Raw genomic sequence first — 6,218 nt, 5'->3', positions numbered from 1 at the left:
AAATAAAAACATGGAAAAAGGCAATTAAGTCTTTCTAGGACTTCTTGTGCAATGTAGGAAAACTGTGTGGGCTGGACTAATAAACATTCTCCTTTTACGTAATTGATTCCGAATGAGCAAATTGGATTGAATTATTGCAGAGGAAATGAAAAAGAATCTTCTCTTCTCGCCAGAAGTCGATAGAGGCATGATTCCTGTTTAATAGTGTACGGTTTCATTCTGGATTGTGGGTTGCGGTTAAACTAATCTTGAGACCTACTTTGGGTCATTTAGTCATTACTTGGTGACACCCTAGTTACACTAAGAAACCAGGGAAGAAGGCCTTGTTTCACAAAATTTGTGATTGAACTCTCCTAGATTTGCTCTCGGTCAATCAAATAGCATAATTTCAGGAGCTGTAAAAATAAATTTCAACTTTTTTTTCAATTGGATATAAAGATTTTTAGAAATTTCATGAAAGTTGGCACCGACAAGTTGTCTTTCTATCGTAAACCATAGTAACTGCCAAAGACTAGCACTTCTCAAAAACCAAGGATTTCAATGAAATTGCTAGCACTTTACTTTATTCGGTGTTGACAACTTTTTGTGAAATGCCTTCAGGATGTGATATTTACTACTTATTTTGTGAAACTTCTTGGAAGTTTGATAGTACTTGTGTAAGTAAATTGTCAAGCTATAGGTGTTTTCACACCCACCTGATAACAAAAAATACATGTAACTGGTATTTTACCAGTGTGAAGCATAATACATGTATGTGTTACATCTCCAAAAGAATATACCTGTTTTAGAATCACTTGGTACTTTTCAAAATCGCAAGAACTTTCAGAGGGATATCACCAAAGATGCTGTGATTTTTGCAGTGTGAAAGAAAATATCAAGAACTTTTGAAGAGCACCCTTTGCTATAGGAATGGTAGAGTCATGTTGCCTGCTTATAGCTTCAAGATTTTAAAGGTATAGTGTATGATTGGTTGATCTCAGACAAGGGCAATGAATCAATTTTGAAATTATTACATTAATTAAATACCTACATTATTGCTCTATTTTATCACGGAAAAGAAACTTGCATAACTTTTATATTTTCATGATATTGAGGGGTGAAACATATATTATAACAAATCTCGGTTAAACGATAAAAGTTTGAACTTTCTTATTGACGCCCTCTCGGGTTAAAAAATAAATTGATATTAGAACACCGTTCGAATCATGCATATTCATTACGACCTCATGCATATTGATGAAATACGTCATGGCGCATGCGCAGTATCAAGAAATCATCGTATCAACAAAGTGCAGTACTGTGTGTGTAGCTAGCTGAGTAGAAAGCAAACATCGAACGGTGCGTGCAAGCTCAATGAGCCGATGCTAGCCGGCTAGCGACATGCTTGCGCTCTGCTTTAGTTTCAGATATAATCCACCATCTGCGATAGCACACACAGGATAAGAATATTATATTGAGCCTATAGTTCCATGATTGTATCGTACGCGTGGAAAAGGATTCAGACACGTTGATTATCTGACGTGAATGACGAAGCAAAGGATTGCCCAATACGGCTTACTTTCGGAATCTGTTATGTCATGAATCTGAAAGTACTCCAAGACTAAAAGAGATACGAGAATCCCAGAGATGGGCAAGGGCCGAGTTCCGAGTTTGATCTTTATTCATGTGGATTGTAGCTCTTTTATGCACATTTTCCCTTCATGTATAGCTTGGCGTGCTACATACGGAAACTAGAGCGAGGCGCTAGCGCAGCTTACTGTATACTCTGTATACTGACTCCTTGGCCCTCCCCAAAGAAAGGAAAGGGGGAGGGAGGAGAGAGAAGAAAGAAAGAAGTGGATTGGTGAAAGAGAATCAGGAGAGCCATCATAAAGGGATCTGAATACAACATACCCTAATTTGATATTTTGGTGTTTTTTTATCTTTCCTGAATGTTTCAGTCAGTTTTAGATTATTTAGATCCACTCGCAAAGTAGAGAGGAGAAATTGGAAAAAAAAGTTAGACCAAAAATATTTAAAACTCTAAAACAGACGGCCACCACCATTCTGTCTACAGCCAAGCATGAAGGGAAAGGGCGAAGAGAAAAACGATTACTTTCAGAGCAGGTTCTACGATATAAAACAGGGTTTGTTTAATACGGGGTTAAATATAGGCCTATAGTAAAACATAACGAAGATGCAATCATATAGGCCTATAGTAAAACATAACGAATATGCAACCCCAATGCGGGCTTAAATATAGGCCTATAGTAAAACCATGAAGCTATTAAGAGAGCTTCATGGTAAAACATTACGAAGATGCAATCCAGTGCGGGGTTAAATATAGGCCTATAGTAAAACCAAAACATAACGAAGATGCAACCCCAATGCGGGGTTAAATATAGGCCTATAGTAAAACATAACGAAGACACAATCCCAATGCAACACTTGACTACTCTTCGTTTGTTTAGATTGAACTCGCGAGGTCAAAAGGTGAGCTGAGAAACCTGTTGATGCGAAGTACGTACGTGTAGTCTACATTGTGTAGACCGTGATAGCATGAATGTGACCAACGTATGCATCATGTTGCAAATTTCTGTTATTTCTGTTGCCGAGGTTTTTACCTGACTGCTAAGAAAACACGAATGCCTGTGAGCAAGCAACCAGGGGACCAACGGCTTAAGGTCGAACAAGCAGAGTGAAGGCGTCATGAGTCAAAAAATGAGGGGGGCAGACATGACGTCAGGGACAAGATTTCTGGGAAAACTCTTATTTTTGCATCCAAGAAAGCTTGCATCGAGATATGGAAAAATGAGAAGTTGAGTATTGCGCGGTGCTATGGTCTAGAAACGCTCTACGTATTCAGAGTTGTGATTTCCAGGGCCGACCAGCATGTAGAGTCTTCCAACAGAACTTTACAAGGCACGCCGTGGGGCAAAGTGCAACAACGTATGTGAAAGAAGACTAAGCAAACCTGTACAAGGGAATTGTGCATGTACATTACGTCTGCTTTGAAATGTGGACATTTAGTCCATGGGTCGCCAAGTTTTTATGTAGTATGGGGAGGGGGTGGGGGTAGCCTATAATGATATAGTAGGGCGCTTTATACTTTATACAATCATGGACCTATTAGGTCCATGCTATAATCAAACCATCAGCACGACCAGTGGATGGATGACTGAAAGAATGGATGGATAGGCATATATAAATGGATCATCCAATTGATGTATTTTCCCAAGAAATGGATGGTCAAAGAGAAATGGATACAAATGATGCAGCAATAGATAGGGGCACCCCATGGGAGATCAACTTGCTACCCCTTCATAGACAGTAAACAAGTAGAAAGAATTGATAAAAAGATGAAATTTTATAGCAACAAATGAGAGGAAGAAAGGCCTCCGGGAAAGTCCTACGCATACAGAGTGTGCACGAGCAGTTCAAACGTTGAAAAATGTGAATGACTGCGACATGAGCAGGACAAAGACATTACTTTCCGGCATTACTTGCATCCGGGACTTGCATCTTGATTGGCATAACATTTTAGACTTATTTATCAATGGAATTGTAACTCCCATTTCCCTGCTATAACTATAGGAAAAACGAATGATAACTGTTGTTTTATAGACGTGGAAATTTATGCTTCATATTAGGACCAAAGAGATTCTGGCGTACGTGTCAATATTTTAAAACTCATGCGGGAAAATAATATAATCATTTTTTATGATTGAAAAAAAAGTGCCCATGTTCACACTGTCACGATTTTTTTTTTGGTGGCGGTGCTGAGGAAAATTTGACAAAGCAAAAGAAAAACATTAAAAAAGGTTCCAATACAAAATGTTGGTAATTTTCCTACATTTATCCAATTCGACACCTATACCAGAATTCCAGGGGGAGCTGCCTACATGGAAAATAATGCACGCCGCACCCCATTGTAAAATCTTGGGGGTGCTTTGCACCCCCGGTTCCAAGGGCCATAATTATAATCGCGGAATAATTAATCGTATCAGATCAGTCGAGGCGATCGTATTGATCGTAGAAATGGTTGGAATGGTTCAACTATGTGGTGATGTGGCTTTTTTTGCAGGATTTTTTTGCATTTATTGGAATAATATACAAAACAAATTGACAATGCTTGAGACATGATCATAATACAAGTGACAATCTGATATATGTAGTGACTGGAGAAATACAATATATAAAAACAATATATATATAATGAGTAAAATGCAGAGGCAAACTATATACAGTAAGCAAATATGTGCTTGAAGCATATAGCAGCCAAAATAAAAATGAAATTTCGAAACGAGACAAAAATAAAATTGTTATTTTGGGGCAAGCCCCATCTGGCGAGGTTTAATGGGTATACGCTTTTTCTCATCATGGACCCTGATGTACTTAATTTATGATGATGTAATGCACATGTGCTGCCGATGAAAATATAATATTTTGCCTTTATGGGTGTTTTACAACTCCAGGGGGATCAATGAGAATACAGTAATAGTTCTGAATACGCACTGAGAGAAGTGAAGGCCGGGCACTTCCATTGACGAGTGGATACCATGCGCGACCATGGGGTCTCGAAAAGCACCCAAACACGTATTTTCCATATTCTGAAACTGCACCCCTTAACAAGTATTGGCGTCTCAAACCGACCCTTAACAAGTATTGGAAACAAAACGATACTCTTGGCAAGTATTCCCGAAATGAACCCCTAAACAAGTACAGCGATATTTTATTGTTATGTCGGGTCCGTCGGTCGTTGGTTTTACCTTTACACATCATTATTTTGGTTTAGTACGGCCCCACCTTCCACAACTCGCGCAAGTCGGACTCTAAACACGTAGTGTTGGGGCAAAAAGGACATCCTTTATAAAACATTTTAATTTTGTTTCATCATCCCCGAAAATATGACCCTAAACACGTAGCTTTCCTAGCAACATAGATACCCTTTTTTCAATATTTTTGTGTTTTTGACAAAAAGACATCCTTTTTACGTGTTTTAAGTGCCCCCCCCCCCCCGGAGTGAAGGCAAAGCGGTCATGGAGCATGCAAGCAAACGAGTAATTATAATTCCTTGAATAGTCATACCATAATAAAGTTGGAAAGGATAATATTGAAATAAATAGAAAAATAACATTAAAAAATGCGAACATAAGGAATACACACAACCCCCAACCCAAGGCTAGGAATTGTGTAAACATCGAAAAATACAGAAAGATGTTAGGAACCATGCTTGAACTATTCATGAATACAACCATTGGCGTAAATAATAAACGTAAAAAATATGAATTAAGGGGCCAGATATATGTGTCTGGCACAAATCATTTTTTATCGGTGATAGATTTTGACATAATATTCAGATATTAGTTCCCCTTCTCGCTTTCTTTTTGTATTGGCCGTGAAAAATTTGGGAATCCATATAGCCCAAATCCTTCCCCATTATTTTTAACGCCACTGATTTCAACTGGATATCGTCAAAAAATATTGATTGATTGATTTTATTTCGCAAGTCACCATAATATATATACAGTGGCATTAAAAACAACAGGCTTACACAGGATGACCCACGAAAGCTCTAAAGCTATTTTCCAGTGGGGAAATAGGCTTTACCTTGTAAATAAATATTACCTTGGAAATAAGCTTTACCTTGTAAATAAATATTTACAAGGTAGTCAAACTGACAGCAGATGCAGCGTGTAAACACAGTATGAATTTCATTATATGATAATAATAAAATGATAATTACGTAATGTCATGGGTGGTGAAACAAGGATGGGACGTTTTGTAATTCGCTACGCAGGCTTTTGATAGTAAAGCTGATGAAATACAGGGTTGAAAGTAAAATAATGAGAAAGACTGAAATGAAACGATCTATTCAAAATATAAATTCCATGAAAGAGAAGCGATTCAAACAGAGTATTATATTGCGTTTACATTCCCTTTGATTCATATTATTTTGATTCCCTTTCAACAATCTACTTCTTTCTTTATTTCTTCTCTCTCCTCCATGCCCCCCCTTCCCTTTCTTGGGGCGGCGGGGGATGGGGGGGGGGGGTATCGGATATGAGAAAGCATGCAGTTTAGGTGTTATGGCACACTCGGACAAGTTCAATTTAGTGGCCTAGTAGGTCCATTGGTAAATTGCCAAGTCGTCGACTGCCAAGTGCCAACTTGCACTCACCACATGGTCTGATTTAATTTAGACCATATCCATTCCGTTCATCAATATTTCGTCGAAC

The sequence above is a fragment of the Lytechinus pictus genome, chromosome 18 (assembly GCF_037042905.1).
Source record: "Lytechinus pictus isolate F3 Inbred chromosome 18, Lp3.0, whole genome shotgun sequence".
NCBI classification, from domain to species: Eukaryota; Metazoa; Echinodermata; class Echinoidea; order Temnopleuroida; family Toxopneustidae; genus Lytechinus; species Lytechinus pictus.
The sequence above is the reverse complement of the archived record's forward strand: the minus strand, read 5'-3'. Positions refer to the sequence as shown.